The sequence below is a fragment of the Zingiber officinale genome, chromosome 3A (genome assembly GCF_018446385.1).
Source record: "Zingiber officinale cultivar Zhangliang chromosome 3A, Zo_v1.1, whole genome shotgun sequence".
Classification (NCBI taxonomy): Eukaryota; Viridiplantae; Streptophyta; class Magnoliopsida; order Zingiberales; family Zingiberaceae; genus Zingiber; species Zingiber officinale.
The window spans coordinates 68,541,985-68,566,227 of NC_055990.1; positions in this window are offsets into that span (position 1 = coordinate 68,541,985).

The following is a 24,243-nucleotide window of genomic DNA, read 5'->3' on the forward strand; positions in this document are numbered from 1 at the left end:
AAAGCTAGCGATTAGAATCGTAAGAAATCTAGCGCAGGAGGTAAGAAACCCCTCACCTGCAGTATAAGTAGCTTTTTCGAGGTTTTAGGCCTTAGTTTAGTTGTATGCAGAATTTTAGTATGTAGGATGTGAACTAGTGCACACCATATGTTTGATAAAATGTGTAACTCAGTTAAATGCCACCGTAGGCATTTTAATAGCTCAATAAATGCAATAGAAGCATTTTTTTTACAGCATGTTCAGTTTTATTACAACTTTTATGGGACTACGGTCCAATGGGTGGGCTCCCACAGTCGCCTCTAAGTTCAGACAACCTAGCTCTAGGTTCAGATAACCTAGAAATAACAAGATAAGAAAATTCAGCTATATCCAGTATTTTATTTTCAGCAGTGGCACTGTACTGGACTAGATGTCCATTGGGTTGGGCTCCCATAGTCGTCCCTAGATTTAGATAACCTAGTAACCCTACTACATTCGGGACTAGCTATCTCGGGTTTAGTTAGGGATGCGCGCATAGCAAGTACAGTTGCTGGGCCCATCAGCAGCATGATTAGTATTTTGATCTATAATTATAAATAGTTTTTCAAAATCTCACAATCAGTTATGTGAACATGATTTAAATTCAGTATTAGCTTAGTTCAGTTCAGCTCAGTGTTGTATCAATTTAGCTTCTGTCCATTGATACATGTGTTAGTTCATGCTTAGCTCTTGATATTCCATGACTAGTTTTGATGCCATGTTTTAGTATACATGATCAGTAACTTCAGTATTTAAATTTCAGCATGTCAGCATGTATTTCAAGTAACATGTTTTAAAAGCATGATTTCATCGTGCATGTTTTTGTGAGGTAGATGGTTTCTTACTAAGCGAAAGCTTACAGATATTTCTTTTCCTTATACTGCAGATAAAGGTAAAGGAAAGATGGATTAGCGGAGGCTGGAGGTCAATGCAGTGAAGATGTGTGTGGCAGGAACTTGGAATAAAGATTCTTGGAGATTAGCAAGTGTTAAAGAATTGAGTTTCTTATAGTTTCTATTTCTTCATATCTTTAGAATGTTTTAATATTATGAGTTATGAAAGTATGCACTGGATTATGGTTAATCCACTAGCTATCTTGATGTTCGACAGTAAATCATATGTATTGGTAGGTCTAGTAGCTTGGTTTTTGTTTATAGAGTTAATGTATATGATTTGGCACGAAACAGTGCTGAAATCAGAGTTCAGCAGTGAAATCAGAAACTCCAATCGATCGACTGATCGATTGGAGGGACCTCAATCGATTGGACGATCGATTGAGAATTGATTTCGCGAACAGTGAGCCCCAGAATCGATTCCTGGATCGATCGGGGAATTAGCCTCGTGAACAGAGAGCTCTGGAATCGATCACTGGATCGATTGGCCAGCCTGGATAGATCAGCCGATCGATCCAGAGTTTACCCCGTGTACAGTAGCAAGCTGAATCGATCAGTGGATCGATCAGATCACTCCAATCGATCCACCGATCGATCGGGAGGCCTGATAACAGCTGGAAACCCCTTATTTCAGTCCTTGTTCATATGTAAAGTCTAGATTACTTCCTTTAGCATAGGAACAACATTCAAGATGTAGTTTAAACATGAATTTCAGATCTAATAGCAATTAGCAGAAGAATAGTAGGAGTTAGCAAAATTTTAAATTAGTTTAGCTTTTCTACACCTTTAGAAAATGGTTTAGCACAGCATAATGTGACGGTTCGGCCTCGCAGCCTAGCTAGTAGGAGGCGGGGCGTTACAACTTATGAATGATTTTTGCTGGTCCGGGTGTTGGGACCAACTCTGGGCACCTAGACCTCCCAGGTGCCTAGCCAAGCACCCGCTCGACCTCAAAACTAGTTCGGGTGCCCAGACCAACTTCGGGCATTTGGATCCCTTCCAAGCATTTGAACAACTCTCTTTCACTGTTACTTTCTTATAAAAAAAAGAGTTAGTCCAGGCAACAATAATATGTTTATCCTACAAAATAAAGTTAGCACAAAAAGATAGTAGTATTAATTAGATCCTGTCTCGCCAACACAAGATCTAGTCAAGGTCTCAGCTTAGGTTTCCCAAATGGACCTAAACTGGACTAATCTTATATTCCCTTAACTAGGAATGCATTCTCAGGGGATCTCTCCTCCAGTTTCTTACCTCCACTTACCAATTGTAGACTTCAGGTCCCTTGACCCACCTGGACTTCCTGCCATATTTCAACCAATCTGGACTTCCTCCTACTAGATCTCAATTGATCTCGACTTCAAACCAGGTATAAACCTAACTAGATTTCCTTCTACCATATCTCAACCAATCTGGACTTCATGCTAGCTATCAACCTAGCTAGACTTCAATCTGGTGTTCTGGTCCTCTAGAGTCATCAAGTTCTGCACACTTGGTAAAATAGTTAGAGAAACAACACATCTAACTTTAAACTATTTGTCATACATTAAAACCTAATTATTAGTGTAACCTACACCAATAATCTCCCCTTTTTGATGTAATCACAATCTGTATTAAAGTTAGAAAAAAATATAATTAAGCATTAAACATGTAATGCAAATTGAGTAAAGTGAGTTGATTTTTAAAACCTAACCCACTATTCTCTCCTTTTGGCATACATCAAAAAATAATGCAAAGCATTAAGCTTAGATTTCCAATTTTTATAAATGTTTAGATAAAAGTTGCAAATATTTCAACCAATTGTTTGACTAATGTTTGGAAATTTTTGAACAACTTAAATAAAGTTTTTTTTACCAAAATGAATAAATTTTGCAAACTAAGTTTTTTAAACAAGTTTTCAAATAATGATCTCAAGTTCTTAAATTTTGAAAATAAGTTTTTTTTAAAAACAACTATTGCAAATAGAAAATGCTATCTTTTGAAAGAATTTTTGCAAGTAATATTTTCAAGTAAATAAATAAAATGTTTTAAATTTAAACTTTACAAGGATTATGGAAGTAATTTTTTTAAAAAGTAATTTGAATGTAACTTTTCAAAATTTTAAAATTTAAATTTTACAAAGAGATAACTTTTTTAAAGTATTTCTAAATAATTTTCAAAAAGCATAATTCAAAAATGCCTTTTAAAATAGGTTTGTTAAAACAATAATTTTCAAAATGTTTTACACAATATTTTCAAAGAAATTTTCAAAGTAACTAGGAAAATTTTGAAAGGAATTTTGCAAATGGTCTTCCAATGTTTGAAAATTTAAATTTTCAAGAGCAAAACATTTTGTAAAGATAAATTTTACAAGAATTTTATAAAACTTTTCAAAGTGTTTTTGAAAACATCTCTCAAAATATTTTTTGGCAGTTTTTCAATACAATTTTTAAAACATTTTTATTTTATTTTTCAAAATAGATATGTATAAGCATTTTTTTTTCAAAGCATGTTTTGAAAGGATGTTTTGAAAGTATTTTGAAAAATATTTTTCACAAATATTAAGTAAAGTAATTTTTAAGATTTGTTTTTCAGTGTAATTTTTAAAAGAAAATTATATATGGCGAATTTTGAAATATCAATGTAAAACATTCTTTTTTTTTTAAAAAAAAATTAAGATTCAAAATTCTTTGTTTAAATAGCTAGTTTGCAAATAATAGAAAAAAGAAGAAGAAATTTTGAAAGTAGTTTTTAAATTATCCTCCCACTGAACCTGATATTATTTTTAAAAAATAATATTTATCTAAAAATTGTCCTTAAATATCTTATTGTTAGTTAATAACTACTATCAGTAGATACTAGTGTCCACCTGATTAGTCAAGTTACGTACTTGTAAGATATGACAAATTTAATAATAAGTATTATTGGAGTAATAACCTTATTGAATTTTTCCATAATTTTTTGATTTTTTTGGAATTAAATGGAGTCCGTATAACATGTTTAAGGACATGAATCTAATAGGTTTAAGAAAAGCATGTTTGAAATATCACATAAGTGAGAGTTGATTAGATTGATTAACCTAAAGTTGGATTTATTTAAAGCTTGGTATATAAATCAAACATAAGTTCATTCCTCCTTATTTTCTTCTTCCGATCAAAGCTCCGTCCAATCCCCTTCTCACACAAAGTCGATTTATTCCTCCTCCCCTCTACATCTCCAAAGCAAATCTACCATTGGAGTTTCACAAGGGAGCAAACTGGCAATGTCGGCGTCGGCCTTCACCCGATCTCCTCTTCTTCTCCCTCACGCATCTCTATCAATGATGCCACCCGATCACAACGACATAACTTGACCACCGCTGCCTCCTCGAACTAGGGCATCACCATCCATTCACGGTGCCGAGTTTAGCCTAGCAATGCCATCGTATTCGTTTGCTCCAAGCTGATGCCGAGTTCCTCTCCGAATCTTGTGGGCAGCTGAGCCTACTTTTACTCTAGCCGGCCTCGTCTCCTTCTCCTCCACACATGACAATGCTTCACCAGAGATGACACCTTGCTACAACTTTGGAAGGGATGTCCGACCATGTTTGGCCAATAGCAGGTCATCGAATGACTTTAGCGACATCATTGTCGAGGGTGCCTTGCTATCGACTACCACATTTAAGGTAATTCATTGTCTATCATATGATTTGAGTGTTGGATCTAGACTTAGTACTGATTTGGGGATTTGGTTTGGATGACAGTAGCTTTACCTAGTACCGGCTACCCATTATGGCTGAAAGGTCTTCGGTTGTGAGTTAACAAGGGAGCAACCAAATTAAGGTAAGTTGTGTACGGAGATTAGTTTTCATTTTAGTGATGGATTGGTTGATTGTTGATGATGGTGTTAGGTTAATATGGATTTGCATTGGATTTATTCTTGAGGTTGTAATCTGTGTAGCTTGGTTAATGAGTGATTAGTTTGTTAGTGAGAGCCCTAGAGCCAATCATGTGATGATTGTTGTATGGACTCGATGTATCATATTCCTATATATTTATAAAGGCATTTCTTATGGTTATTATACTTACTTGTATTGGTGCCAAATAACTAAGTATAATAGCGTCCTTGAGTAGAAGGTTCTTATCTATATCAATCGATTGGTTGAATTGATAGTGAGATTATATAGAGAACACTACTCTTAATCATTCCTAGTCAAGTATTAACAATCAGGGACAATGTTAATGTGTTGAGACTAGCATGTAGGTCAACTCGATGACTTGATCTCACAAGTCATGGATATTAGATATCAAGTTGACACATGGGTATGCATTGGAGAATGTATACTGAATGACCCGCTATGAGAAAGTATCATGGATCGTTATATGAGTGTCATATACTTTCTCATGTGACTATTAGTATGACTATCAGTCCTTGGACCTGAAGTTACCATGGTTCCCTACATAAGGAGTTGCATACTTTGGCTTCGTCAAACATCACCCGTAAATGGGTGGACTATAAAGGCGACTACTGGGTATGTAATAAATTATGCGGAGGAATGTGAGTGATATAGATGGAGTGATATCATGATTCTTGATAGAGTAAGACCGCTAAGTGCATGGTCATGCCCAAATAAGTCAATATGAGATATTGAGCTTATTTGATTAGAGTGAGTCTACTTGGAGTTCAAGACATAGATTGATTAGAGGATGACACGGTCTATGCCTCAATTGATCAATGTAGATGTCAAGGATAGAAGGGCATTGTCACATATTGTGAGAGTCACAATTAGTAGTCACAATGGTGATGTTGGATCTCAACATTCTTGTAACTTGGGTAGTAATGATGTGTTGCTAGATACCGCTCATTACTTATGTTTCTAAATGAGTTTAGGAGCATTGCCAACATTACAAGAACCTATAGGGTCACACACAAAGGGCAATTAGAAGGAGATTAGGTTCATATGATGGACCAAGAGGATTAGGTTCATGTGATGAACCAAGTTGGATTAAGAGTAATCCAAATTAGACTAATTGAGTTGGACTCAATTTGATTCATGTGTCGAATGAGTCTAATTTATATTATGATTCATTGAGTCAATTTAAACTAATGAATAAAGATTTATTAAATTAAATTGATTTGAGTCAATGGTTAGATTTGATCAACCATGGGAGATAAGAGGTCAAGTTTGACTTGACTTGAGAGGGAAGATGAAGGGTCAAGTTTGACTTGACCAAATGCCATGTCATGGTGACTTCGCATGGGCCGGCCAATGATGGTGTTCCACATCATCAAGGCTACATCAATGTGTGCCACCTCATGAGGGAGACCAAGAGCCATAACTCTTGGTATTACATGGAGGTTTAAAACCTCTCATTTAGTGGCCGGCCACATTAGTGGTGAGTGAATTCTCATTCAAGGCTTCTTCTTCCTCTTCCTCTCTTCTCTTGCTCTCCTTCTCCTCCATTGCTGAGACCTCTCAAGGGTGCTAGCACACTTTAAGTGGTTCTCTCCATCTTTTGTCCGTGTGGATACGTGTAGAGGAGTGTACACTTGACACTCTACGAGACCCGACAACCATTTGGACGAGCGGGATAAGCGAAGGGCATCGCTACAAGGGTATACTTCTTTTTCATGTAGATCTAAGGTAGATCTAGTGTAGAAAAGCATGTACATGTACAATTTTATTTATCTTCACACAGATCCGTGGCTAGCTTCAGGGTTTCTGTAACGCAAAAAGCAATTTTTACGGCTCGAATAACTAACATAGTTGTTTTAAAACATGGATTAAATGATCGGTTGATTAAGGAATAAGAATTCTAATGTAATGTGTGGATTTGGGGGAGTTTTGGAGATATACATGTATAAACCTAATCTAATTAGCTTGTGGAATGGTTAGAATTAATTGAAGAGATTAAACCTAATCTAATGAAGATGATGGATTGGGTAAACTGGTTTAACTCTAGTTTAGGTGGTGAATTGTAGTAATAAGACCTAAATATTAAGTGGAGGTTAATCAATGATCATGTTCAAGTATAGTTACTCTAATTAGATTGAAGATTTTATTTAGCTATTTACTTCATATGCAATTAGTTAAATATATTATGTGATTGAAGGACTTGGATTCGAGACGAGAATCTTAAAGTAGGATTTATTTGACACGAGCTACATATTAAAGGTGGGTATTTCTTTCTTGGCCTCTTTAGTTCTTTGAACTTAGTGCATGAATATTTTTTATTGATGAATTAGGTTGCTTTACCTTAAATCTGTTCATTTGATATCCTTCTTGATATTTATCTGCTTGACTTTAGAGATGATCTGGTTATTTCATATATATTCTTGACTTTTGATATTTACACTCTGTTGTGTATATATATGTAGAGTATGTATGGTACGGGATATTTGGTTGAGTTAATATGTTGATTATGCATATGATGTTGTGTACATATAATTGGTATGTGTTATAGGATTTTATTATGTTGACTTACCATTTGCATGTTGAGTGTACACATTTTCGATGTTTACTATTAGAGGAACCATGTTGATTGTATTTGTATATATGTACATGTGTCTGATGTATACTATTAGAGGAATCATGTCGATAATGTCTATGTTGGTGATCTTATGTGTCTGGTGTGATATTGGAGGTATTGTGTTAATTATACCTACCTTGTATGCTATGTATGTGTATGGTGTATATGTGTCTGGTGTTGCTACTTATTATATTTGTCGTTTAGTAGACACCAGTTGGATCTAACCATAACTATAGATATAGGTGTTAGATGGAGCATGTACTAGAGGTACTTATGATGATGGAGTTGTTGCATTGATGATGACTGTGTGTATAGTGATTATTCATATCATGTTCATCATTGCACTACATGCTGATGACCATTGTCTCCCTTATGGTGTGAGAGAGTTGTCAGTCATTTTTAGCTGACCATTTGGCCACTCAGGAGTGGAGTGGTAGCTTGGAGTGGAGCTTGTCCTATCATGCTCGCTAGACCACTCTATGTAGTGGTGGCATGAAGTCGCGCAGACAGTGACCCTTGTTGTTATGTAGCTAGATAGCTACTCTACATCCTGCCCATCTCGACCACATTGATGTAGTGGTAGCTTGGAGATGCGAGCAGCATTCAGTCACTCAGATGTAGTGGTGGCTATGAGCAATGTGTAGGAGTGGCACATACATATATGCATATGATGCATGGTGCATCTCTTGGAGATATATTTGCATACATGTCTACTAGCTACATATGATTATGATATGTTGCATTTACCTAAGATATGATTGTTGCATATGGCTGACATGCTTCATACATGTTCATTATTATACAAATATATTCTATTGTCTATATTGCTCAGGTGTTATGAGTAGACTCGTTGCTGATTTTTAGTGAGTTTATTGATCACTATACCATATGTGTTCGTTCCAGATTGGGTATATGCATTCATTATGTCAGTTCTGTTTAAGTGCATTGATTATGTCAATATGATCATGTTCTTATTCCTCTATTGAGATTGTATACTTGGATCTCTATATTTTATATAGACCATGCACTATCTTATCTATTACCCACAGAGTGACCCACACACACCACCCTATTTGTGTATTATCTTTTTCCTCAAGTAGTAGGTAGATAATTATGGAGTCGCTTAGAGTATCTGATAGTCCCTTGCGGTCGGCTGGAGGGCGGTGAATAGCCTGCACAATAAATTCAAACAAAATACCTTTCTGAGGAAATAATTTCGAGCTGATTGAACATATGAGTATGCAAAATTTTTTAAATTTTCTATTTCTATTTTCAGCTTTTCATTTTCAATTTTTATCTTGTCGAAATCTTCTAAGTGACAGGATGTTGCTAAGGTTAGGTTTAATTCATCATTTTCCTTTTTATATTTTCTATTTTCAATTTCTAATTTACAGGCATTTTTTGATAACATTTTTACGAATTTAAATAACTGGTCAGGAGGTAGAGACTGTACCTGACTTACATTGTCGATTTATGATGCTCCCCCTATAAAGATGCTTTCTTCTGAGGTTTCTCCCCCTTCATTGATGCTCTCGATGCTCATTGCGGAAGAGGTTGCTTCATCATCTTCATGGTGACTTGCCATCAATACAAGTCTAGCTTGAGCTTTGATCTTCGACTCTGACAACGTTTCGTCCCATGCCACTTTTAGATTTTTATATTTTGACTAGATCAACTTCTTGTTCTTCTCCTTGTTCTTCAATTTAGAGCAGATGTCTTTAGCGTGCCCTTCTTCATTGTAGTTGTAACATATTATATTTCTTCTTCTTCTTTTATCCTGCACTTGATTGAACTTATTAGTTTTAAACAACGTTTTGAATTTTCTTACCATGAATGTCGTTTCATCATCATCGAGGGATGTTTCGGATTCTGGTTCATCCATTTTTGCCTTTAAGGCAATGTTGTGCTTGGACTCCTACTTCAGATCTGCAAATCTAGTTTTATGAACTTCAAATGTAGAAAATAACTCTTATTAAGTACTTACATCTAGATCCTTAGAGATGGAATATGCATCTACTAACGATACCCATTTAGAAGTCCTAGGAAAGGTATTAAGAACGTATCTTAGTGAATCTTAGTTGGTTACCTTTTCTTCGATATTCGTGAGTCTGGTGATGAGTTCCCTGATCATTGAGTGAAGGTGTGCAATAGTTTCTCCTTCTTATAATCGGAGTTGCTGATATGGTTCTGGAGTAAATCCCATCGCGCTAGTTTTGCCTTTGAGGTCCCTTCATGTAGTTCTAAGAATTTCTCTTAGAGCTCCTTGGTTAACTTGTAGGCTCTGATCCGGTTGACTTCTTGAGATGGTAAAATGCTAACCAGATGAAACTCTACTTTGTCATTAACCATAAAGTCGGATTGCTCCTTTTTCATCCATTGGTATTCTTCTTTGCCCACGGGTACTACAAAGCCAAATTTCATAATTAGTAATAAATAAAAAACTATCTCAAAGAATACCTCCTTCTTTTTCTTCTAGTTCATGAATTCCCCCTCGAAGTTCGGTGGGTAGATGCTCGATCTAGCAATCTCTTGTGCTTCGATCGACAGTGTCATGCCCCGGGGGAGTCCCTGCTAGAGGAAATTCCGACAGTGTCTCCCTTGTACGGGTGACAATTGTTGGTTGCTACTGGAATATCGTACTGGTACCCCTGTACAAAAATTTTGTACAAGTCCTAAACCATTCCTAACAACCTATTATGTTCTTTAGAAATTAAATTTGGAATCACAAACAGAACTTAACATTATTGATTCCAAATTCAACTTATCTGTTCTTAGTGGTTTAGAGTTGGATCGCAAATGATGCTTAACATTATTAATCAAAATCCACCTATGTTACAAATACAATTAAATATTAATTTCAGAGATTGGCTTACAGGTTAAACATGGCGAGGCATTAGGCATTCTTGGGTATGGGAGCATCCACCACTTCCTAGACAAAGCCTTTCGACGAAATTTAATATTTAATTTCCTTATAGTAACCCTAGGTTTAACCAAAAAGAACAATCGAATCACAAGTTCAAAAAACAAAAGAAACACAAAATCGAAAACATAAATTTGATTGCCTAGATTCATTAGCCTCTTGTGTTTGGTATTTCAAGATCTAAATAAAAGGATGAACTACTTATGATGCGGAAACTAATAACTAGTTATACCTTTTATAGCTTATAGACCTCACGATCTTCTGTCGTATTCCTCTTCTTATCTCGGACGTTGTGTGGGTGACGATCTACCGAGATGAGAATCCACCCAAGCTTCCTTCTTCTCCTTGCAAATTTCGGCCACCAAGAATCTCCTAGAGATGAAGGTATTTGACTACCAACCAAGCTCCAAGGGATGCAAAGAAACAAAGCCACCTTTCTCTACTTCTTCTCCAAGCAAAATCTGGCCACCAAGGGTCTCCTAGAGAGTTGATGTTGCCAGCCAAGGAAGAAGAAAAGGGGAAGAGGAAGAAGAGAGGAAAAGCCGGCCAACACAAGGAAGAGAAGAGAGGAATACTAGATGTATATTGTTATGAGGTGAGACACCTCTACCCTCTCTTTTATATTCCTTGGTCTTGCCAAATAAGGAAAGTTTTAATAAAAACTTCCTTATTTTCTTTGCCATAGAAAGGAAAATTTAATTGATTAAAAAAAATTCCTTTTCTCTATACATGTGGCCGACCACATCAATTCCTCCAAACTAGAAAAGTTTTAAACACAAAATTAAAACTTCTAATTTGTTTCCGGAAATTTAAAAAATAAAATTTCTCTTTAAAAAATTTCCTTCATGGTTGGTTATAAAAGAAAACTTTTATAAATTAAAATCTCTCTATTAAAACATGTGAATGATTTACAAAAAGGAAAGTTTTCTCTAAAATTAAAATATTTCTTTTAACTACAAATAAGGAAAGATATAAAATCTTTCTCTTAATCTTTTTTAGAAAGCTATAAAAGGAAAGATTTAATTTTAAAACTCTCTTTTAAAATCATGAGGCTAGTTACATAAAATGAAAGTTTTATCAAAAAATTAAAATCTTTCTTTTTAACAACAAATAAGGAAAGATATCAAACCTTTATCTTAATCTTTTGTAGAAAACTATAAAAGGAAAGATTAAATTTTAAACTCTTTTTTAAAATCATGACTTCCACATAAGAAAAGATTTTAAAAATAAAATCCTTTTAATTTATTTTGTCCGACCACCTAAGCTTGGGTTCAAGCTAAGGCCGACCACCAACTCAACTTGGTTTGGCCGGCCCTAGCTTGGGCTCCAAGCTAGGCTTGGCCGGCCACCTTAAGGTGGGTAAGAAGGTGGGTATGAGTGGGTATATGACTTTATAAATAAGAGGCTACGATAGGGACCGAGAGGAGGAATTGGTTTTGGTCTCCCGATAAACTTGAGCTTCCCGTGTTCGCCCCGAACACCCAACTCGAGTTCATCAATAATATTTCATTCCACTAAAGAGTTATTATTGAACTACCGCACCAATCCCACATTACTATATGGGCTCCTTCTTATCATGAGTGTGTTAGTCTCCCTGTGCTTAAGATATAGAATGCCCACTAATTATGAGTTACTGACAACTCACTTAATTAATATCTAGCTCCAAGAGTAGTACCACTCAACCTTATCGTCATGTCGGACTAAGTCCACCTGCAGGGTTTACATGACAATTCTTATGAGCTCCTCTTGAGGACATCATCAACCTAGATTACTAGGACGCAGTTTCATTCAATAATTAACAACACACCATATAAATAATACCATTTCCCAACTTATCGGGCCCTATTGATTTATCGAACTAAATCACTCCCTTTGATAAATAAAAGAAATGAATATTGAGTATATGTTCTTGTTATTATATCATGATTAAGAGTACACACTTCCATAATAACAAAGGTCTTGTTCTTTTATGTAGTCACTATAAAAAGAACTTACCTTAAATGGTCCTGCTCAATACACTTAGAGTGTACTAGTGTGATTTTATAGTTAAGATAAACTAATCCCAAATTATACTATGACTATTCCAATGATTTGTTCCTTTCCATCTTAGTCGTGACCTACTGTTTATAATTTATAAGGAATGGTTAACATGATCTTCTGTAGGTGACACCACACACCATGTTATCTACAATATAAATTAATTGAACAACTACACTTAGCATATAAATGTAGATATTTGACCAATGTGATTCTTTATTTGAAAAATAAATGTTTACAAAAAGTTAAGCTTTTAGTATACACTCTAACAATCTCCCACTTATACTAAAAGACTATGCTGCCATAAATGTTGCCATGCATCTGATTCTCATTCCTTCATGATGTCTATCAAAAGCTCTTGCCTTAAGGGCCTTAGTGAAAGAATCTTTCGATTATCATCTGATGCAATCTAGGCGATAACAACTTCTCCTCGTTAAACGATGTCTCGTATTGGGTGGTACTTGCACTATATGTGTTTACTTGCCTTATGGGCTCGTGGTTCCTTCGAGTTTGCTACTGCACCACTTATTATTACAATACACTGTACTAATTTTGGGTAAACTAGGAATCACATCTAAGTCCATCATGAAGTCTTTGAGCCATACAGGTTTTATGGTTGCCTCAGAGGTTGCCACATACTCAGCTTCCATGGTGGAGTCCAAAAAGCATCTATGCTTATCACTCCTCCATTGTTATGACTTTACCTCCTAAAGTAAACAAAAAATCCCCAGGTCGACTTACTATTCTCCCTATCTGATTGGAAGTTAAAATCTGTGTAACCCACAGGAAGCAAATCATCTGCTTGGTAAACCAGCATATAATATCTAGTCCTTCTCAAGTACTTCAATATATGTTTTACAGCAGTCCAATGTCCTTGTGCAGGGTTACTTTGATATCTGCTAACCATGCCCACAGCAAAACAGATATCTGGTCTCGTGCACAACATAACATACATTAGGCTTCCGACAGTCGAAGTATAAGGAGCTGCCTTTATGTCCTCCATCTCCTTTGATGTCTTCGGAGACATCTCTTTAGATAAAGCTACTCCACGCCTAAAAGGTAGGAAACCTTTCTTAGAGTCTTGCACGCTAAAACGAGCTAGGATCGTATCGATATATGAAACTCAGGATAAGCGCAACATTCTTTTCTTATGATTCCTTATTACATTGATCGCGAGAATATGTGCGCATTCACCCAAGTCCTTCATATTGAATTGCTTGGACAACCATACCCTTACTTCTGACAACACTTTGATATTGTTTCCAGCTATCATAAAATGTCATCTACGTATAGTACAAGAAATACCACCACGTTTCCATCACACTTCTTGTATACACAAGACTCATCCGGACACTGAATAAATCCATATGACTGGATTACTTCATTAAACCAGATGTTCTAAGATCATGAAGTTTGCTTCAGTCCATAAATCGACCGATTGAGCTTACAAACTAGATGCTCTTTGCCCTTTGCTATGAACCCCTCTAGTTGCTTCATATGGATGTTCTCTTCAAGACTTCTGTTAAGGAAAGCTGTCTTGACATCCATTTGCCAAACCTCATAATCCATATGAGTGGCAATATATAAGAGTATCTGGATAGACTTAAACATGGCCACCTACGAAAAAGGTTTCCTCATAATCGATTCCCTCTTTCTGAGTATACCCCTTTGCAACAAGCCTTGCATTGAAGGTTTCCACCTACCCATCTATCCCTCGTTTTCTTTTGTAGATCTATTTAAATCCAATAGCTTTTACACTATTTGATAGTTCTACTAGCTCCCAGACTTTAGAATACATAGATTCTATTTTTGAATTCATTACTTTTTGCCAAGATACTGCATCTATATCTTGGAGTGCTTCGTCATATGTTCGGGGATCAGGTTCATGTTTACCTAGGATCAAGTCCGATGACTCTCCCAAAAACATGAATCTTTCAGGTTGCCTAATAACCCTCCCACTACGATGAGGCACTATCTGTTATTGTGTATCATTTGTGATATGTGTTGCAGTTTCTTGTGGTATTTCATCTTGCACTATTAGTACTAAAGTAGGCATGTCCTCTCTCATTTCTTTTAGAACAATTTCACTCATGGGCTTATGGTTTATTACATAATCTTCCTCTAAAAATCGAGCATTGGTGCAAACAATGGTCTTTTGATTTTTAGGATTATAAAACAAACCACCTTTTGTTCTTTTAGGATATCCCACAAACAGACAAACTTCTATACGTGATTCCAACTTGTCGGTATCTCCCTTCAGCACATGTGCTGGACTACCCCATATCCGAATATGACTCAGACTAGGCTTACGCCCATTCCACAATTTCATGGGAGTAAAGGGTACTAATTTAGAAGGTACCATATTCAGAATGTACACTGTTGTTTTCAGAGCATATCCCCAAAACGTATTTGGTAATTCTGAATAACTCATCATCGATCTAACCATTTCCATAAGAGTCCTATTCCATCGTTCTGCCACACCATTCTGTTGGGGTGTACCAGCTACAGATAATTGGGATTGAATCTCAGCCTCTGATAAGTAATTCCTAAACTCTCCAAAAAGGTATTTACCACTACGATTAGACCGTAGTGTCTTGATACTTTTACCATGACGTTTCTCCACATCAGCCTTGTACTCTTTAAACTTATCAAAGCATTCATACTTGTGGCGCATCAAGTAAATGTACACAAATCTCGAATAATCATCTATGAAAGAGATAAAATATTCGAAACCACCTCTTGCCTGGATAGACATAGGACCACACAAATCAGAATGAACCAATTCTAACACATCTTTGGATCTATACCCCTCGGCTTTAGAAGGTCTCTTGGTCATTTTTCCTTCCAAGCAAGATTCGCAAGTTGGAAAGTTTTCCAACACTAATGAACTCAAGAGTCCTTTGAATCCTACTCAAGTTAATATGACCAAGCCTTAGATGCCAAAGATATGTTTGGTTCATTTCCGAAGGTTCCTTTCTCTTATTAGAATTAGAAGGTGTACTAATAATTTCCATTTGTTGCATCATGAGAGTTATTGGATTTACAAATTGCCAACAAACGTACCAGAAAAGATAATTTTCCTATTTATCTTGATAACACTTTTGCTATCATAAATAGACAGAATCTCCATCCTTGTATTGTTTACAAACTGAAATCAAGTTCTTTCTAAAACTTATGTAAAGATAATTTCTTAAAACCAATATTTTATTCCTATAAACATCTCCCACTGAACCAGCTGTTACTTCTGTAGCATTGCCCATGTAAACAGTGATTTTTTTCCTTCGTGTAGTTGTCGGGTTTGCTGGAACCCCTGCAATGATTTGTAGACATGATTAGTGGTTATTATATCTATACGCCAGGTACTGGTAGATACCACCACTAAACATGTTCCAACTACTATACCTATATTGTTCTCTTCTTACGAGGACAACCCACCTACAAATGTCCAGACTCTTGCAAATGAAGCACTTGCCTTTCGGCTTCTTCATTCCTGCTTTTAGCCTAGTACCTAGAGATCATATAGTCTTGTCTGTCAGCCCGATTCTAGTGTCTGAAGAGTTCCTTGAGATTGTACATCATTTTATGGCCAGTAGCCATGGTCTGATGCTGATGTTGTAGCACATTTGATATAAAAGCCAAATGTAACTCCGCGCCATCTCATCTGCCTTGACCCATTTTTTATGATACTCAATCTCCTCTTCACTAGAGTCACTATTAGGCACATTAGGGCAGACCTCTAACAGTACAAACTTATAGCCTTCAGCAGTTAGGACAATGTCCAGGTTTTTTTTCCAATCTATGTAATTGGAACCAGTAAGTTTGTTCTTTTTCAGTACAATAGCTAGTGGGTTGAAAGTCATCCTAACAATCACAAATTAAACTTTTGGTCAAGTCTCTAAATTTAGAATAATATTGATTCCTCAAACAATATTATTTAAATTTACCAACACCTCAAAACACCGTGAATTTTGCATGCCACGTTAGTGTGGACGTATACAAAATCAAACATTTGTAAGATGAGGGTCTTACCCATTAATTTTATTATCTTGTCATCCTAACTTTATGACAAATAAAATTAATAGTTGGTATTCCTTTGATCACACAAATAATAGCAGTGACTCCGTTGGGGAGGATACTATTAAATGTGTCTAAGTGTATACCATTACTTGATACTTAGTCCATTAAATAGGATTGTGCCCCTTTAGTTGGAGAAGATCACACACTCCTAAATAATTTCCCATAACCATCCATAAAGGAAGTTTGATCTATTGATCTGTAAACAAACTCATCCATTGTGGAGGGAGGCACTCAGAGTCAACATGTAAGTTTGTTGCATCACTTACAAACCAGTAATGGAGACCTTGAAATTTGTTTACTAATCCCTCTCCCACTTAGTTATTTAAGGAGAGGAATTTTAACCATGCAAGCACACATCACACACATCACAGTAAATAAAAGCAATAAATATGGAAATTAATTTTCCAACTATTATGGCTTCTTCCATTACTATCCTCCGTGTGTTGCCAACCCTAGCTGCTGCCATCTTTAGCCACTGCAATCGGGTCTAGTCACCGCATCTATCTTGTTTCTTTTTCCGCTGTGCCTCTGGTCCACAAATAGTACCACGCCTCACAAGGATACGATCCTCGACAAAAATAGAATTTTGCATATATCAATCCTATATTCCACAATGGAATGTACATGTAATCTAGATCGAAACAAAAATGTAAAATTCTAAAACTAATACAGCTCCTACTGTATTTAATACATACAATCATACACACACATAAAATGCCCTTGACATGTCCAAGGGTCCAATCACACACAATATTTATAAGCATAATAGTTGGAGCCTGCAACCACCGACTTAGCACATCCTACTATTATCTTTCCTAAATTATGTATGACATGTGCATAATTAAACTAAAAACCAAACACACAAAGGCAAACCTTAGCTCTGATACCAATTGTTGATTGCTACTGGAATATCGTACCGGTTCCCCTGTACAAAAATTTTGTACAAGTCCTGAACCATTCCTAACAACCAATTGTGTTCTTTAGAAATTAAATTTGGAATCGCAAACAGAACTTAACATTATTGATTCCAAATTCAACTTATCTGTTCTTAGTGGTTTAGACTTGAATCGCAAACAATGATTAACATTATTAATCTAAATCCACCTATGTTACAAATTCAATTAAATATTAATTTCAGAGATTGGCTTCCAGGTTAAACATGGTGAGGTACTGGGCCTTCTTGGGTATGGGAGCATCCACCACTTCCTAGACAAAGCCTTTCGATGGAATTTAATATTTAATTTCCTTATAGTAACCCTAGGTTTAACCAAAAAGAACAATCGAATCACAAGTTCAAAAAACAAAAGAAACACAAAATCGAAAACATAAATTTGATTGCCTAGATTCATTAGCCTCTTGTGTTTGGTATTTCAAGATCTAAATAAAAGGATGAACTACTTATGATGCGGAAACTAATAACTAGTTATACCTTTTATAGCTTATAGACCTCACGATCTTCTGTCGTATTCCTCTTCTTATCTCGGACGTTGTGTGGGTGACGATCTACCGAGATGAGAATCCACCCAAGCTTCCTTCTTCTCCTTGCAAATTTCGGCCACCAAGAATCTCCTAGAGATGAAGGTATTCGGCCACCAACCAAGCTCCAAGGGATGCAAAGAAACAAAGCCTCCTTTCTCTACTTCTTCTCCAAGCAAAATTCGGCTACCAAGGGTCTCCTAGAGAGTTGATGCCGCCAACCAAGGAAGAAGAAAAGGGGAAGAGAAAGAAGAGAGGAAGGGTCAGCCTGTAATGCCCCGCCCCTTCCTGCTTAAGCTGACGGGGGTTACTTATCTTTTCTTCTTAAAACAGCGGAAGTCTTATCTATAGTATAATTTTTTTCTTTAAAACTTTTTCTTTACTTTTCAAATCATCATCACTAACTACCTATCATATGAGTCACATAACATGCTTAACATAAATTTAAACCATAATACTAAAAAGCATGATGAAATGTCATGGAGTCATAAAAGAACGACATAAACATAATTCTTATTAACTAGAAGCAGGTCTTTATCTTTAGCCGAGTCACTACTACACACGTCCTTCTTGCCCCCTCCTGCTGCTCCCTTAGTACATTCATTCTTTGCCCTTATCTATGGTACAAGGAAAGTAAGCTGTGAGCACACAAGGCTCAGTAAGATCCTTTCCTACTCACAAAAACCGTATAGCATAACTAAATCTCCAAGGCATAAAGCATAAAGACAACTCATCATATCATGTATAGAAGCATCATATCATAACATAATCGTAAGGTATCATGGCATATCATAACATGCATCCTAGCATAACATAATCATAATCATAGCATATCGTAACATGATCATAAAGTTCATCCTAGAATAACATAACATAATCATAAGCATTATAGCATATCATGATATAATCATAAAGTGCATCCTAGCATATCATAACATAATCATAAAGTTCATCCTAACATAACATGTCATAATCATAAGCATCATGGTATATCGTAACATAATCATAAAGTGTTATGCGAGATGACTTTCAAAAACATGATTCATGCAATAATATATGCAACATGTCATTTGAAAACTTATTACATACATACTTAAACATAATCATAACATGATTAGGGCCCCGGCTTATACCACATACATAAATGCGCGCGTCCTATGTAGGTCCAAGGTAGCAAGTCTTGAACCCTACAAGGCATACATACTAGGCCCGTTTCTTAGTCCATCGACCTAGGGGAACTTAGGAGCCCATCCCTAACGAGGCCCGTTTCTTAGTCCATCGACCCCGGGGCGCTTATGGAGCCCACCCTTGGTACAAGCCATATAAAGTAAAGTAGCATGTCATACATATCATGGTTCTTAATATTTCATGCACATCATATTTCTTATCATATCATACCATACAGAATTTGGGCACACAACTCATCATAATGGCATGTAAAATTTGGGCACACAGTACATCATAAATACATGCATAGTTTGGGCACACAGCTCATCATAAATAGCATGCATAATTTGGGCACACAGCTCATCATCATAACACACAGCATAGCATAAGGGTTACCATCATACATAGATCATAAGTGTACATAATTAAACATAGAAGCATAGCAAGCTCTTACCACATCATAAAACATTGCATGTGAGATACATGAGAATCATATTTAGATTTCTAACCCTAATGTCATATAGTGGCCGAAACATATAGTTGGGATTTAGGTAAAAAAAACTACATACAAGCATGTGAACCCTAAACCAATATCATATCATATACCATAATGAAACATCATGAGCATGTTTAGGTAGGGTTCTAGGTTTCTTAAGCTTATAAACTTATCATGGCCGAATCTTATCAAGCATTACATTGGGTTAAAATCATCATTCAAACATGTGAACCCTAAACCAATTTCGTAGCAAATATTACAAGGAACATCATGAGCATAATTAGGTTAGGTTCCAAGTTTCCTAGGCCCTTAAACTTGTTGTGGCCGAAACCCTTAAGGCTTGGAACTAGGTTTCAAGTGTCATAAAAGCATGGAAACCCTAAACCAATTTCATAGCAATTATTATAAGGAACATCATGAGCATAATTAGGTTAGGTTCTAAGTTTCCTAGGCCCTTAAACATGTTGTGGCCGAGACTTGTAAGGCTTGAATCTAGGGTTCAAGTGTCATAAAAGCATGAGAAACCTAAACAAATTTCATAGCAATTATTTCAAGGAACAACATGAGCATAATTAGGTTAGGTGCTAAGTTTCCTAGGCCCTTAAACATGTTGTGGCCGAGACTTGTAAGGCTTGAATCTAGGGTTCAAGTGTCATAAAAGTATGAGAACCCTAAACAAATTTCATAGCAATTATTTCAAGGAACAACATGAGCATAATTAGGTTAGGTGCTAAGTTTCCTAGGCCCTTAAACATGTTGTGGCCGAGACTTGTAAGACTTAAAGCTAGGGTTCAAGTGTCATAAAAGCATGAGAACCCTAAACAAATTTCATAGCAATTATTTCAAGGAACAACATGAGCATAATTAGGTTAGGTGCTAAGTTTCCTAGGCCCTTAAACATGTTGTGGCCGAGACTTGTAAGACTTAAAGCTAGGGTTCAAGTGTCATAAAAGCATGAGAACCCTAAACAAATTTCATAGCAATTATTTCAAGGAACAACATGAGCATGTCATATTAATTTCATAACTTGTCTTAAGGAGGATCATGGCATGATTAGTTTAGGTTTAACAATTTTTCTAGGCCCCTAATCCTATCATGGCCGAATACATATGAGCATGGAATGAAGTTTAATCGTCATATAGGCATGAGCATATCATGTTAACAACTTCCTCATCATGAGGCACATATCATAAACAAAAATAAGAAACATGCTTGGTTTGAGTCTTAACTTACCTATTTCCTTTATTCATGTTTGGCCGAGAGTCTTGGGGTATGACTCTATGTTCTAACCAAACATTCTAGCTTATGAACATTAAATAAATCCCTACCATAAGATACATGTTACAAGAAACATGTTGAGCATGTCAAAATTTAGGTCTTTACATTTCCTAGGTCCTTCTTTTTAGTCTTGTCTTGGCCGAAAATTTCATAAAGGTATCCTAGGTTTTTAGGCAACCAAATCTCATAAAAAAATACACAAGCTATTGTACCACAGGTGAGGGAAATTTACATCCTTTCGCTTGTGGTTTTTCCTAAGGAAAAAGGTATCCTAAGTGCCAAGGAAGAAGAGAGCTTCTTCTTCTTGTACCTCCTTTTGCTTCTCTTGCTTGGAAGGGATAGATCTTGAAGGCTTCTTATCTAACTTTAGTTTTCTTGGAGAGGAACTTAGCTTAGCTTTTGGAATAAGGAGAGGGAAGGGGCTCTTGGTTTCGGTGGAGAATGAAGAAGGAGAAGGAAGGAGGAAGAAAAAGATTTAATCTCTTGTTTTTTTTTCTTCTCCCAATCCAATTTATTCCTATGTAAATGAAGCATGTCTTCATTCATTCCCTCAACTCCTCTTTTCCCTCACTCCTTTAATTCCCACGAAAATTGAGAGAGGAAGGGAAGTAGGCAATTCATCTTTTGCTTGCTTCTTTTCTTAACCAAGAGGAAGAGAAGGTAAGCAACTTGGTTTTCTCTTGCTCTTTTGCTTAGTTTTTTATTTTATTTTCTTCTCATCTTTAACTAAATTTTCATTCCTTCCTATCCATATATTATTCATTATTCTAGTGGTTATCATACATCAATTTATCTCCATTATTTGTGGGAGGTTCAAGGTTCAATCCTTGACCTCACCTCTTCTTATTCTATTTTTGGTTTCTATTTTCCCTTTTCTCTTATCCTTTTTATTTCTATGCTCTAAAGAAAATAATACCCATATACTTATCTTATAATTTCGTGGGTGTTACACGGCCACCACAAGAAAGAGAAGAGAGGAATATTAGATGCATATTGTGATGAGGTGAGGCACCTCTACCCTTTCTTTTATATTCCTTGGTCTTGGAAAATAAGGAAAGTTTTAATAAAAACTTCCTTATTTTCTTTGCCATAGAAAGGAAAATTTAATTGATTAAAAAACTTTCCTTTTCTCTATACATGTGGTCGGCCACCTCAATTCCTCCAAATAAGGAAAGTTTGAAACACAAAATTAAAACTTTCTAATTTGTTTCCGGAAATTTTTTTTAAAAAATTACTCTTTAAAAAATTCCCTTCATGGTTGGTTATAAAAGGAAACTTTTATAAATTAAAATATCTCTATTAAAACATGTAGATGATTTACAAAAAAAAAAGTTTTCTCTAAAATTAAAATCTTCCTTTTAACTATAAATAAGGAAAGATATCAAATTTTTCTCTTAATCTTTTGTAGAAATCTATAAAAGTAAAGAATTAATTTTAAAACTCTTTTTTAAAATCATGAGGATGGTTACATTAAAGGAAAGTTTTATCAAAAAATTAAAATCTTCCTTTAAACTACAAATAAAGAAAGATATCAAACCTTTCTCTTAATCTTTTGTAGAAAACTATAAAAGGAAAGATTTAAATTTTAAACTCTCTTTTAAAATCATGGCTTTCACTTAAGAAAAGATTTTAAAAATTAAATCCTTTTAATTTATTTTGGCCGGCCACCTAAGCTTGGGTCAAGCTAGGGCCGACCACCAATTCACCTTAGTTTGGCCGGCCCTAGCTTGGGCTCCAAGCTAGGCTTGGCCGACCACCATAAGGTGGGTATGAGTGGATATAAGACTTTATAAATAAGAGGCTATGACAGGGACCGAGAGGAGGAATTAGTTTTGGTCTTCCGATGAACTTGAGCTTCCCGTGTTCGCCCCGAACACCCAACTCGAGTTCATCAATAATATCTCATTCCACTAAAGAGTTATTATTGAACTACCGCACTAATCCCATATTACTATATGGGCTCCTTCTTATCATCAGTGTGTTAGTCTCTCTGTGTTTAAGATATAGAATGCCCACTAATTAAATGAGTTACTGACAAGTCACTTAATTAATATCTAGCTCCAAGAGTAGTACCACTCAGCCTTATCATCATGTCGGATTAAGTCCACCTACAGGGTTTACATGACAATCCTTATGAGCTCCTCTTGGGGACATTATCAATCTAAATTACTAGGATACAATTTCATTCTATAATCAACAACACACCATATAAATAATATCATTTCTCAACTTATCGGGACTATTGATTTATCGAACTAAATCATACCTTTTGATAAATTAAAGAAATGAATATTGAGTATATGTGCTTGTTATTATATCATGATTAAGAGCACACACTTCCATAATAACAAAGGTCTTGTTCTTTTATGTAGTCAGTATAAAAATAACTTAGCTTAAATGGTCCTGCTCAATACACTCAGAATGTACTAGTGTAATTTTATAGTTAAGATAAACTAATACCAAATTACACTACGACTATTCCAATGGTTTGTTCCTTTCCATCTTAGTCGTGAGCTACTGTTTATAATTTATAAGGAATTGATAACATGATCTTCTGTATGTGACACCACACACCATGTTATCTATAATATAAATTAATTGAACAACTACACTTAGAATATAAATGTAGACCTTTGACCAATGTGATTCTTTATTTCAAAAATAAATATTTATAAAAATCTAGGCTTTTAGTATACACTCTAACAACAATCTGAAACTATCTACAAGCCCTCAGGGCCCCTCAATCCTCGGCCAACACGGTTGGAACATATACAATAAAAGAAACAAACATTCATGCGGTTTATATAGTACAGCCTCCGGCTGACAATCACAACCACACAGTTTAATAAAAACCTACACCACTACAATGAAAAACCTTCGCAACGAAAAACGTGGGCAGTATACCCGAATCACAATATAAAATCCAAGAGTGCAAAACACACACATCACAAGTATGTAGTTCACTAACAAGGAAACACCAGTCCAAAAATAGATAACCATCTCAACTCCTAGTGGGGACTAGCGACTAGAACCTCTTGATGACTTCAACCTAAAATAGGAAAATAAAGCAATGGTGTGAGTTCAATAACTCAGTTAGTATCAAGTTGATATGCATAGTAAAATATAACCAACAGTAATAATCATGCAGTACAGTCTCCTGAACAATAACCGGAAATGTAAAACTAAAAGACAGGAGAATAATTGTACTCACCTGGGCCTCCTATCCTGACATAAAGTGTTGGTTGTTACTTGGAATATCATACTCGTTCCCCTGTATAAAAATTTTGTACAAGTCCTGAACTATTCCTAACAACCTATTGTGTTCTTTAGAAATTAAATTTGGAATCGCAAACAGAACTTAACATTATTGATTCCAAATTCAACTTATCTGTT